The sequence below is a fragment of the Oryx dammah genome, unplaced genomic scaffold (assembly GCF_014754425.2).
Source record: "Oryx dammah isolate SB20612 unplaced genomic scaffold, SCBI_Odam_1.1 HiC_scaffold_27, whole genome shotgun sequence".
Classification (NCBI taxonomy): domain Eukaryota; kingdom Metazoa; phylum Chordata; class Mammalia; order Artiodactyla; family Bovidae; genus Oryx; species Oryx dammah.
The window spans coordinates 91,710,341-91,724,689 of record NW_024070211.1 but is presented as its reverse complement, the minus strand read 5'-3'; positions in this window follow the sequence as shown (position 1 = coordinate 91,724,689).

The following is a 14,349-nucleotide window of genomic DNA, read 5'->3' as shown; positions in this document are numbered from 1 at the left end:
TTCCTTAGTTGTAGAAAGGAATGGCAGGTTTACTCAGGTCCCAACTGGAAAGAAGCATAAAATCCCAGGAGTGGATACTGGGCTGTTTATTTTTGAGTCACTCACTTTTTCAGCTTGCAGATGGAAAAAACTGAAAGCCAGAAGGATTAAATAAGGTTACTTGGCAAGTTGTAGGCTGACCCAGCATCCACATTAGCTTTGGAACTCTCTACTCCCATTCTACAAATCATTTTACATCTCGAGGGGTTCTTATTCCATTAATCTTGGGTTGTCTGGACGATTGATGGGGGTCTTGACACTCACAGCCAAACTGACACACCGGGGAAGTCAAGCCTTGAATTTCTTGAGTTGGAGCTTTATACAGTAAATGAGTAAACAATCCAATGCTCTGGTTGTACTGTTCAGGCTCCATTTAAGCTGGCTAGTGGTGTGGTGACTGCAGTCACATGGATTTTCAGAACTTGCATCCTAATATTTACCATTAGCTGTGCCTTCCTTGAATCCAGGTAAACTGTCTGTAGGATCACCATGGCTGGAATCATTGTTTGCATGGTTCTACGAGAAAAACAACAACAAACCAGCAGACAATCTTTCTTCTTCGTTATGGACTTGCTCCAACCGTTCATCCAAAAGCAGATTGTTTTCTTTGCAGAATTTGAACTGCTTTGAACTTGTTTGCATATGCAAACAATCCGGTAGAATGATAGCTATTTGAGGAGATGGAGTAAATGTTTAAGTAAACCGGGCCAAGGAAAACTTTGCTTCATCTCAGGAACAACTGAGAGCTCTAACAGGTACTGGTGGGCCGTGTTCCAATGTGAGGCCCACTTGCCAGGCAGTTTTGCCAGGCTCCACAGCCCTCCAAGTGACAAACAGACTTATTGAAGCATCTCTGTTAGGGGTGTTATGCTTTGAATCATTTTATCTATAAATTTAGTACCTGATTCTTTTTTCTTTTTTTGTTAATGCTTACCAAACCTAATGTACTGTTTGTTTGTTTGTTTGTTTTTAATGGTAGAAGCACACACCTGAACAACTTGAGGCCTCACATCTTACACTCAAAAAGTTCACATGTGCAATTTCTTCATTTGACCTAATAGTTGCATTGACCTTGTGGTTTATCGTCATGCCTGGGGGAGTTTTGGGGGGTACATTTTGACTTGTGTTATCCGAAGGACAAGAACACTCCCGGTGTATATCTGAGGTAACAAGTTGTGTTGGTACTTATGTTGGCAGTTGTGCCTACCAGCCTTTTAGAGTTACTCAGCAGGCCAATAAGAATTTGGACTATGTCTTGTTGAGTATGAACTTCTGAAAAACTTAAAAGCCAGAGTTTCTGCAAATTTAATTCCTGCTCTGATCAGTGCATGGGCCTCAAGGCTAAGTTTGTTTTCTCTCTTTGCTTGGGAACAAAAGTGTTGGAAAGAATTTGCAAGGCTGGTTAACAATCAGTGGGCCAGAAGGGACCTGGCCTCCGTGATGTATGTAATAGATGTAGGCTGGGCAGGCGATATCGCTTGCTGAAGGCAACCGTGAAGCATCCTGTAGAATAGAGACTTGCTTCCTGATCACAGATAGTAAAATTTAAACCTCAGTATGAGGATGTTAGATACACGGGACTGATGTTCTCTAAATGCATTTCTTTGTGTTTAACCACTTCAGCTTTTAAAGCGATCTTGGCCTATGCTCCTGCGTTAATAGGATTGGCCTCTGGAACTAGCCTACTTCTCTAGTTACTTACTGGGCACCTCATGCCGTTTGTTTGTCACCCCTGGCCCACAGATTTCTCACTGCTGTGTTGTTTCACCCTTGCTTCGTCACTTTCACCCTGTATTCCTTCGGGTGTGACTCAACTTTCATCGGCTCCTGTGATTATTGTCTCTCCTGGGCCCCAGGTTCCTATTTCCTGTCTCTGAAAGTAGGTCTGGGCTTCCTGGGTCAAACAAAAACAGTATCCACAAATTACTTTTCTCAAGAAGTGTTTCTAGATATAGTGAGTGATCAAAAATGTGTTTCTTGGGACTTTCCTGGTGGTCCAGTGGCTAAGAATCCATCTTCCAATGCAGGGGGTGTGGGCTCGATCCCTGGTCAGGAAACTAAGATCCCACATGCTGCAACAAAGATCTGATGCAGCCAAAATACTTTTTTTTAATATGTATTTTCTAACAAAAGGAAATTTGTGGGTAAAGCCTTGATAGTGAAAACATGGTTCATATCTCTGACCCTGACCTTACCCAAGATATTTTCTTGTCCTTTCTTCCCACACCTGCCAAAAAAGGTACCAGAGTTGGAAACCTTGTGAGAGCAGGCCTCAATTTCAGGCCTGTCAGTGGGCGTAAGGAAAACAGTAATTACTGAATTTGGAAGCTTATAAACGTGTCATTTTGACAGTGCCTAGAACTGAAGTTTCCTGTTTGTGCTGCTTGCAAAACTGTTTGCAATTTAGGAAGTGGAATATTTCCAAAGCCCTGTTTAGTGACGTGGCCTGACCTTGATTTTGGAGGTGGAGAAGTCAGTCAAAGGATATGAAATGCTCAGCTTGCATCCACTAAGTGTTCACAGCATCATCATTTTCTTGGGGGTGATAGAATGAATATCGGTTGGAATAAGGGAAGAAATAGGCCTAAGAGTTGCATCCTTGATTTACACGGTAACTAGTCTGGCCACAGCCTTCTGCTGCTGCTGCTAAGTCGCTTCAGTCATGTCCTACTCTGTGCGACCCCATAGACGGCAGCCCCCCAGGCTCCCCTGTCCCTGGGATTCTCCAGGCAAGAACACTGGCGTGCGGTGCCATTGCCTTCTCCACCACAGCCTTCTAGGAAACTTAAATTGACTCCCCAAGGTGCCCTTCTGCATTCACACCTGTCCGGAACTCTCATAATGACTTGTGAAAGAGTTGTGCTGTTTACAGGAAAAGCTAGAACTTCGTGTTGGTAAGTAAAAACCCTCCAGAGCAGGGATCCACTTAGTGGTGCCCACCAGTGGTTATTACATGTCCTTCTCTCCATATTATGTAGCTAACAACCCCCTAAAGCCATAGTTGCCCTTACATTTCATCCTTAATTACCTGAACGATAAACTAATAATACAGGGAGTGAATGTGCACCATTATTAATTAAGATCCCTAGGAAATGGGACAAATGGAGGAGTTCTTTTTAAAAATAGTGAAGTGTAGCTTGCCACACTGCATGGAGAATCATACACTCACACAGAACTGCAGATGGCACTTCTGGGACCTCATGCCACCTCTCTCTGGCCCACCTTAGATTTCAGCTCTAGCTGGGTTTTGAGCACCATGGACGAGATCAACCTTAGAAGGAGGTCAGATACCCCTTCCACTGAAATGGGATGGAAGGAGGTCTAATTTGTGAGATGCAGCAGGAAATTGAGGGGACCTCGCTTTGTTTGCCCCTTGGTGGGTAGGGACGTGAGATCATCTGTTCATGGTTAAGAGAAGAGGGATGAGGTAGGAATTTTAGATTGATGAAGATTTGTGTCAAGTGAGGCGGAAATGGAGAAAAGATACAGAAGGAGTGCTGGTTAGTATTTATGGGCTGAAGGTCCTGTTTTGCCTCCAGGTTCATGTGTTGAAGCCCTAATTGGCAATGCGATGGTGTCTGGCAGTGCAGTCTTTGGGAGGTTATTAGGTTTATATGCTTAGGCTTCCCTGGTGGCTCAATTGGTGAAGAATCTGCCTGCAATACAGGAGACCTGGATTCAATCCCTGGTCAGGAAGATACCCTGGAGAAGGAATTTAGCAACCCACACCAGTACTCTTGCCTGGAGAATTCCACGGACAGAGAAGCCTAGCAGGCTACAGTTCATGTGATCGAGAAGAGTCAGACAGGACTGAGCGACTTTCACTTCACTTCAGATTTACATGAGGCCATGAGGGTGGAGTCTGCCATGTGAGGATGTTGCAGGAAGGCAGCTGTATGTAAACATGGGGGAGGGCTGTTGCCAGACACCAGAGCTGCTGGCACCCTGATCTCAGACTTCTCAGCCTCCAGATCTGTGAGAGAAAGGTCTGCTGTTTAAGCTACCCAGAGTATGGTATATGTTGTTATAGCATCCTGAGCTGACATACAGTGGCATTGAGAAACCATAGAGGTCATCAGGCTGCAGCTGCATAATTTTTACTGTTTTTTTTTTTTTTTTTAAGGAATTGAACTGTTTATCCACTCTCATATAGAGTAGAGGTTTCTAGATTCCACCAGGACGTGGGTTAAGTGAACATAAAAAGGGCTGATGTATAAGATAAAATTGGCGTGTTTAAGGTCTGGTGAGCTTGACTGGGCCAGAGAGCAAGTTGTTGTTGTTCAATTGCTAAGTCATGTCCAAATCTTTGAGACCCCATGGACTGTAGCACGCCAGGCTTCCCTTTCCTTCACTATCTCTTTGAGTTTGCTCGAACTCACGTCCATTGAGTTGGTGATGCCATCCAACCATCTCATCCTCTGTCGTCCCCTTTTCCTCCTGCCTTCAATCTTTTCCAGCATCAGGGTCTTTTCCAATGAGTCAGCTCTTCTCATCAGGTGGCCGAAGTATTGGAGCTTCACCTTCAGCATCAGTCCTTCCAATGAATATTCCTTTAGTATTGACTAGGGTTGATTTCCTTTAGGATTGACTGGTTTGATCTCCTTGCTGTCCAAGGGACTCTCAAGAGTCTTCTCCAGCACCACAGTTTGAAAGCATCAAATCTTCGGCTCTCAACCTTCTTTATGGTCCAGCTCACACATCCGTACTTGACTACTGGAAAAACCATAGCTTTGACTTTATGAACCTTTGTCAGCAAAGTGATATCTCTGCTTTTTAATATGCTGTCCATGTTTGCCATAGCTTTTCTTCTTCCAAGGAGCAAGCGAATGTGCGTAATTGCAAGACACATTTAGAGGTTTACTCCTAGTTTGTCTATCCCCTTGCTATTGTTGTTTGCTTTGACTTTTTGGGAAAAAAAAAATTTTACAGCCGTCTAACAACTTCCCAAGAAGATTTTACTTTACTTTGATTTCTAGATTATTTTAACAGGGTATATTTTTTTCAAACTTAAGATTTTTTTAAATGTATTTCATTTGGTAATTAGAAGGGAATATGAAAATTATTTCATGGAATCAAATTTTCAAAAGGAGAGGTACAATCTAGTAAATATATGTAAAGACATCTTTCACACAGCTTTATGCAGATGTATAAATCCTCAAGGGTGAACGCCAGAAAATGATGCATAGTGACTGGAATGTTGTCATTGGAAATGGAAATGTTCAAAAAAGAAGACATTTAAGTTGGTGGATCTCACTGAAACTGTGATTCATTTCCTTTGTGCATAGGTACCAAGAATTATCTGAGTTAACAGCATTTGTAATGTCACTAAATTTAGAAAAGTAAAAAAAAAATGAAGGGAAAGGAAAGTGCTGGTGTGGTGATTTACAGTGACACACAGCTAGATACCTAGGTGTGAACGTGTGACCTTGTAATTACACTTAAATATATGTGTCCTGGTTTGCTAATTCCAGTCACCAAGTTTGGTGCGCTTGTTAATGCTTTTTTTCTTTTATCTAGTTCAAAACATCAATAAAGTCCCTTTCTTTTGGATGCATCATCACAGCTTATTATGCCCAGTAGCCTCCAAGCTTTTCTGTCCTGAGGCTTTTTTGAAGATGCTGTCCATGGCAGAAACAATCCAAAGCCTGGCAAAGAGGCCCCTGGAGAGAGATGAACAGAATGAAACAGAGTGTTCACTTTGCTTCTCTGAACTCAACTGTGCCCAGAGATTGAAGTACCCCCCTGAGCTGTGGTAGTAAACCATAAAGAATATTCATGGCCATATAAAGATTTAATTTTTGAAGTTCAAATAGCCTATTCATCATTGTCAGTTAATTTGTACCAAGAGCCCAAGGTGGTTGGCGTGGTAATACTGATACACTGGCGACTTTATCTGTGGAACAGATAAAAGAATTCATTTGAACTCATATTTTACCTAATTTTGAAATTCTATCCTTTTTTTTCTTGTTGGAAAATTGGTGTGACTTCTTCCAGTTACAGATTTGTCAAGGACATGAGTTTACTCCTCTGCTCTGACTCAACAGTTTAAGTACTGGTTCTGAGCACTTAACTTGGTCTTCTCCTACCATCTCGTCCTTCCAGAATGGCCTCTCTGTGGTGGTAGGAGATGACCACTTTCTGCCCCTGTGAGGAAGGAAATAATCTCTAAAGTAAGATTCTTGTGCTGTTCAATTTGTGACCCCTAGTACAGTTGGACTATAAAGAGAGCTGAGCGCCAAAGAATTGATGCTTTTGAACTGTGGTGTTGGAGAAGATTCTTGAGAGTCCCTTGGACTGCAAGGAGATCCAACCAGTCCATCCTAAAGAAGATCAGTCCTGGGTGTTCATTTGGAAGGACTGATGCTGAAGCTGAAACTCTAGCACTTTGGCCACCTGATGCGAAGAGCTGACTCATTTGAAAAGACCCTGATGCTGGGAAAGATTGAGGGCAGGAAGAGAAGGGGACAAGAGAGGATGAGATGGTTGGATGGCATCACTGACTCAATGGACCCGGGTTTGGGCGGACTCCGGGAGTTGGTGTTGGACAGGGAAGCCTGTTGTGCTGTGGTTCATGGGGTCGCAAAGAGTTGGACACGACTGAGTGACTGAACTGAACTGAGTAGGGATTTTTATACAGTTTGTGGGGCTCTCACAGCTAGTATATTGGAGTGGTTTGCCATTCCCTCCTCCAGCGGATCATGTTTGGTCAGAAGTCTCCACTGTGGCCTGTCTATCTTTGGTGGCCCCACACAACATGGCTCATAGCTTCATTGGGTTATGCAAGCCCCTTCGCTTCACCAAGGAAGTTACCCATGAACTTGGGCAAACTCCAGGAGATGGTGAGGCACAGGGAAGCCTGGCGTGCTGCAGTCCATGGGACTGTGAAGAATTGGACATGACTTGGAGACTGAACAATAAGAATAGGGGTCTAGGCTCCTAACAATGCTGGGAGAGTCCGACTGGGCCCAGGCTGTTTTCTAATGCTGATATTTTCCAGTCAAATGGGGTTTACCAGAGTTGGTATGAAGGAAGCTTTTCCTTCTAACCTCAGAACTTCTTTTTTTTACCCCTCATATTTCCCTTCATTATTGTGTCAGCTAGCCTAGCTCTGAGGTTGAGATAAGAGCTCTTCCTTTGCCCAGGTTATGTCAGGGTGCTGAGTGCGCTAAGTCCTATGATACCAGTATCAATGTGTGAGAATCACTCAGTCTTGTCCAACTCTTTGCATCCCCATGGGCTGCAGCCCGTCAAGCTTCTCTATCCAAGCTTCGCTATCTATTCTTTGGAGTTGGTTGCCATTCTCCAGGGGATCTTTCTGACCCAGAGATTGAACCGGGATCTCCTGCATTGCAAGCAGTTTCTTTACCATCTGAGCCACCAAGGAGGCCCACCAGTATCAATATCAATAGACTGTTGTTCCAGTATGATGCTTAATTGGGTGAAGGGGAGGATTGGTTGTTTAGAAATGAAGTGGGATTGTGAGTGAGTCTAAAAGTTAGCTGGATCTCATATTTTGGTAAACATCAACAGAAATCAATGAATAATATCAATACTTATTCTTGGCCCATAGATTACAGGCAGAGGCTCTCCTCGAGTTGGAAAGGGTGCCATTTTGGAAACTCGCAACAGATGTTTATCCTATCTGCTGTGTAAACACTTCTGCCAAGTACTGGGTATGTAAGCAAATGGTACATCAGTATTTAGATTACTTTCTTTTTCATGTGAAACGAGGTCATTCTTAGAAATAAGACTGAGGTAGGGGCAGTGTTATGTCACTTGCTAAAAGTAGATGTCACAGGGTCCTAAGTTGCCTTCTGGATGTAAGGTAAGCAGTATAGACTAAAATGATAGTTTAGAGCATTATGCTCTTTGTCTTATGGCTAAGGAACGGATGCGGTAGCTTATTCACCTGACAGGTGTGATATGTAACTGTTTCCGTCTCAGTCTGGTGGTCTTCTCGTTCAATTACCCACTAAAATAACAGTGGACTTTTTAGAAAATATAGGTGGTAGACCATCTACTGAGTTTGAGTTTCTAGAGTGTAAACAGATTGTAAAAGAGCTCTATTTGAAGTTCAGTGGCTAGGATTCTACTCTTTCAGTGCAGGGGGCGTGGGTTCCATCCCTGGCCAGGAAAGATCCCACATGCTATGTAGCACGGCCAAAAAAAAAAAAAAGAAGCTCCACAAGTGATTCTGGTTTTCTGCCATTGTTGAGAGCCATTACCTCACATGCCATAGTCATAAGACTTTCCAAAAATGACTGTTGACAAGAACATCACTGTGTGACTGTGTGTGTGTGCACAGTTACGTATGACTCTTTGCTACCCCATGGACTGTAGACCACCAGGCTCCCCTGTCCATGGAACTTTCCAGGCAAGAATCCTGGAGTGGGTTGCCATTTCCTTCTCCAGGGAATCTTCCTGACCCAGGGATTAAACCCACATCTCCTGCATTGGCAGGTGGATTCTTTACCACTGAGCTATATGGGAAGCCCAAGAACATTACAGTCTCTGTTATTTGGATATAGGAATTCCTCATTCAGAGACAGTAAATTTGCCATGCTTATGAAAAAGTGCAGTAATATATATATATATATATATGTTCATAAGCAAAAAGTACAAATTAAAGCAACAGTGAAATGCCACTTTTTGTGAATCAAATTAACAGATTTAAAAAATTAGATAATAAGGTCTCCTATTATCCTTTTGCTGAAAAGGGTTGAGAACTAGGACTTCATATCAAACTATTAATAGTAACATGTAAATTGGTAGACTCTTTCTGTACAGCATTTGGGAATGTGAGGCTTAAAATGTTCGTTCACTTTGACCCAAGAATATCTGTTATCTAGCCAAAGAAAATAATCTGAATTACAGACTAATATAATTCCAACATTATTTGTAAGAGCAAAACAGTGAGAACTGCCTAGTATATTCATATGATGCAATATTATGTAATTGTAATAGATTATGTTTCTGAGGTTTTAGTAATTTGAGGAAATTCTTGTGCTTTTATAGTTAAGAGAACACAAAAGTTTACATATAGTATGTTCTAAATGTGAAACAAAATACACACAGAGAATGATACCAAAGTATTAGGAGCATGTTTCATAGTAAAACTCCAGATTTTTATTCTTATCTTTGTAATTTTCTGAATTTTGCAAGTTTTCTACCATACCACTTACAAATATTTTACTTTTATAGTCAGAAAAATAAATATACTCATCGGAAAATGCCTTGAAAACAAAAATTTTGTGGAATAATTGGCAGTGAAAGGTCTCATAAGATAGAGAGTTGCTTTGCAAAGGGAAGATTTGTAGAAAATTTCAGTACACTAGAAAAATGCTTTAGTTGGTTTCAAGCAGAAGAAACAGCAGGGAGCTGGGTCATAAGTATATGTTTTGAGGAAAGTGTAATGAGTGGATGAAGTAAGGATAAAGTGAGAAAAGATGTTGTGAAGTAGAGATGGCAGTAGATGAGTAGATGGAGAACAAATACAATGAAAAATATATTTTATTCTCTTCTTTAGTGGTTTCAGAGTTGTGTGTGTTAGGAAACTTTCCCATGATTTCTAACCCTTCAGCTCTCTCTGATTATTTTACGTTCATTCATTCTGTGGTTAAATGAAGTAAACATAACCAACAAGAGCTGAATGTGAAAGGAAATGAAAGACTCTACTGGTGTGCTGCAATGGGGTAGCAAAAAGTCGGATATGACTTAGCGACTGAACAACGGCAACAACTGGCTATGCGGCTAGCTTGGTCAGTCCTTTCCTTACTGGACCTTTTCTTCTTCTTCTTCTTAGTAACTGAATGCTTGATTGAAGATAGGATAATGATTTCCAAAGTTACTGTTTTGGTTCATGTCTCACTTTTCTAGGAGGTATCTTTATCAGAAGTGAAACTATTAATTTAGGTCCACAGGCCATCTTCCTGACATTGTCTGTTCAGTTCTTCAACAGAAAGCTTTAAAGGTACCTGACAGGGAAAAACTCTTAATTTCTTCATTAAGTTAGGTAAATCTGAACATTTACTAATATTCTTTTTCTAATGTCAGCTAGTAGTTCTTTCCCTGAGATTCATAACAATGTACTTATGAATCCTCTCGTTTTCTGGAATGAACTATTAGTATCTACAGTATTTCTTTCACTGCAGGTCAACATATCCAAATTATGTTAAAATGCCTGGTTCACATCTGAAGGAAAGTTACATGGCTCAAAATAGCCTGGAGTTAAACTCCCTTCCAGGTCCTTCCCACCATTCTATGCAAAACAAAGAACTCTCTCACCCGAAGAAAAAAAAAGGACATTAAGGTTGATTTGCCCAGCTCCCAGCCGGTCCAGCCTCTGGCCGATCTCCAGAATTCCTTGGCCCAGCTGTTTGAAAGATAACTACTCCGAACAACCTTGGAGAAGAACAGGCCCCCTTAAGACAGTAGAGTTCCATATATATGCCTATATATATATACTCTTTCCTTGGGTTAGTGCAGCAGCTCACTAATCTGACTGCTGCCCCTTCTTGCCTCGGTAAAGGTGATCTGTTCCTGTAAAGTGCTGATCTCGTTCTTTTTCTGAACTTGCCTTCTCTAACTCCTTACCCCACAATGTCTGTGTGATCTGGAGGTTTAAATGGTTAGAGGAGCCCAAGAAACCTCTGGAGCATGATGTTTTAACATTACTTCCAGATTAACCAGGTATTCATGTATTATTTTGTAGTTTTTGATATTTAATTTGATGACTGAGACAGTAACTTAGAGAGACTATGAAAAATAATTTGTTTTTGTTTTTAAACTACTGTTTTTGAAAATTGTGGATATTATTGTCATTCCCAGTTTAAAAGAAAATAGATTTCTAAGGTATCCAAGGCTAGAGGGTCATTTAATATTTATAGCTTACCCACCCTCACAAAGTCGGAAATGCAGTAAGGTGGGGTGCTGTAAAATACATAATACCTAAATATTCAGTTGAATATTTTTGTTTTTAATTTTCAGTCTATCAGTCTTAAACATTTGTGAAATCACTTTCTGTTATTAAGAAACATGCATTGCCAAACAATTTGCAAAGCCATGGGTGTGACCAGCCTATATGCTTATTTATTTATGTTTTTGGATTTATGAAACATGCCTACAGATATAATGGATTATTGATAGTTTTTCCACATTCTCCTCTGTTTTCTATCAATAAAAAATGTATTCTGTTTTTATTATTTGTCCCCAAATTTATACTATTTTCTATGGTGGTGATTATTATTTTCCTTGAATATTTAATGCAAGAGTCACTTCTGAGAATTGGAATTTAGATCAAGTAACTCAGTTTGTTTCCATTTGTGCCTCTTGGGGAAAGGTTTTGGACTTAGTGCTCTAACTAATTTTCCATCCAGGACTGCAAAGGAAATGACCAAACAGATTAGGAACTAAGAGAAATTATATTGAAAATCTCCATGAGGCAGTCCTTACGGACTTTGCCAAAAGTGTGGTGAATATTTCTCTCTTTGTAATGGTCTGCTTCAATTTAAAAACTCAAATGAGTTGAAGATTTTAGCCTTGATAAAGTAGTATAAAATTGGTGATTTATATGTGTTTTTAGCTTATCAACATTTTGGTTTTGTTCCTAATTTTAAAATAAACAGACTTACTGTGGCTAAATATTTACATAACAGTGTCTATTTTTAATGGCAATGGAGGGGGTGGAGAGGGGGTTTGCTTGGACCAACCACCATCTTGGTTTGGCCAACATTTTGTGAAAGAAGAATTAGAAGATATGCCACAACCTAGTGAGGGGCCTTTTTGTGAGTTCAGTGTCTACCTTATGGACATTTTTTTTTTCCAGATTGCCTCTTGCTCTAATAATCTCTATATTTTAGTTACTTTTGTACAGCTGTTTTAGTTAAAAGAAGCTGCTTTAACAAAATGATCCCTAGGTAAAGATGTCTAAATAGATGTAAGCAGCTTTCTCTTTCACCCAGCAGTTCAGGAGAGCAGTCCAGGACACCAGAGTAGCCCTCTTCACACGTCATTTACTGACTCAAATTTTTTAGCCTAATAACTCTTCTTTGTCCCTCTGTCTGGTGGAAATTAGATCATCAGTGCCGCATCCAAAGAAATGGGGAAGAGAGTATATGTTGGGCAAGCACTATCCTTTCAAGGATGTGAGATGTAAATTGGACACACATCTTCACTCACACTCTGTTGGCAAGAACAGGGTCATATCTAGCTGCAAGGGAGGCTGTAAAATGTAGTGTGTAGTTGGAGAGTCATTTGCCTTGCTAAAATTGGGGGGTGAAATTGGGTTTATTGCTAAAAGGAAGAAATGGAGAATGGAATCTAGGGCTGTTGCTCATCTCAGCTACATAAAATACTAGAAAGGTCAAAGCCTAGCAGTGTGGAAAACCATCCTCCTCCCTTCCTGCTCACTGGGATGCAGAAACTAAGATCAGTCCATTGCCTGAGACAGTCCTACTCAAGTCTGGCAGCTCTCAGTCTAGCTTCAGATGGGACCTAGAATGAGGGTTGCTGCTCTAAGTGCCATACTTTGGAGTTAGTCAGATTTCCCCACTTCCCTGTGGAAAGTCTAGGATGCTTGGTGTCTAAGGCACCATGAGATATGGATAGAACTTGAGACACAAGGTCCACTCAGGACTATATTCTGTTGTGGGGTCACCTGGATTGTACCAGTTTATTCAGCTTTTCCCAGTGTAGTTATTGAACTTCTATTTTCCAGTTATTGTGATAGGCACTGGCTTAGAGAGGGGTATATGAAGATGAATAACACCTAGTTCCTGCCTGTGAGGGGTATACAGTCTGGTGCTCTTTTCCATAAGGAAATAAGGGAAATAGGAGTTTTTCCAAAAATATGTTCTAGAGTGTTTGGGAAACACCCTAGGACCCCAATGCTACCATCCTCTCATTATTCACCAGTATCTTTTCTGCCCATGTGCGTGTATGCCAAGTCGCTTTAGTCACGTCCAACTCTTTGCGACTCTGTGGACTATAGCCTGCCAGGCTTCTCTGTCCAAGGGATTCTCCAGGCAAGAATACTGGAGTGGGTGGGTTGCCATGCTCTACTCCAGGGGATCTTCCTGACCCAGGGATTGAACCCAAGTCTCCTGTGTTGTAGGCGGGTTCTTAACCACTGAGCCACCTGGGAAGCCCCTTTCTGCCCATAGATTCCACCTAAGGAAAGCCTCTGCCATTGACCCTGTCCAGCTCACACCTGAGTTCCTCACTCCTTTCTACACTGTGGTTTGTTTTCTAAGTCTACAGCAGTTCTAAAATTGACCTCACAGGTTCCTGGCTCATCCCTTCTCTGTTGAATCCCTCTAAGATCTCAAACGTCTGCTAGACCAGACGGCATGGATTATGATGGAGGCAGTGTCGTCAGGGCTCAGAATGTGGGTCTTCTTTTCATGATTGTAATTCACTTTCTGCATCCAGTATTTATTGAGGCTCTTCTATGGAATAAAGCATTTGGGGTACAAAGCTGAATAAGTCCTGGTTCTTGCTCAAGTTGTTCATTGTGTAGTAGAATAAACAGGTCTGCTGGGTGAATTATACACTGTTCTGTGGTAGGCCCATTAGTAGAAGTCTAGGAGAATAGAGGGCTAGGGGAAGTATAGAAGGAGTGTGTGATTGTCTGAGGGAGCTGGGGAAGGTCTTGGTGACATTTATGTTGGACCTTCAAGAAAATGAATTCACTAATTAGAAAAAGTTGAGGATAAAATCTTCCCAGATGGAGGGAATATCATGTGCAGAATTGTGAAGTGTGAAATATCATGGGACCTTCTCTCCATCAGGCCCCCAACCCCCAGATTTTTTTTTCATCAACACATTATATAAATTGTTTGCTTTGAAATAAGGGTATTGTTAAAACAACACCTCTGTGTCATTAATTCATAAGAATCTGAAGCTGAACTGGACCACTATCTCCCAGTCAGGATCTGAAGACTGTTGAGGACCCTCTAGGGATGCTCATGTTCTGGGTTTCCTTAGCGCTAAAAAATATCCACATTTCATCTTGTGAGCTTTTTGTTGTTGTTGATGTTAGTTACTGCACTGTCTTGGCAGCCAAAGTGCAGAAGTAGCCAAGAGTCCAGGGCCATGGTGAATTATTCACTACTTAAAGCTGTATGTGTGTGCTCGACAATGGGCATATAACTGGTGAGAAGCTATCTGATTCCTTTTTCCATGGAACTCACATTCTGGAGACAGACAGGAATTCATCAGCCTCACTAAATGCATGTTCATGGGATTTGGGGGTCGTGGGGAGGAGGTGTGGGGTTTTAGGCAAAGGGCTCAGGCTAGACAGAGCCCAGAGGT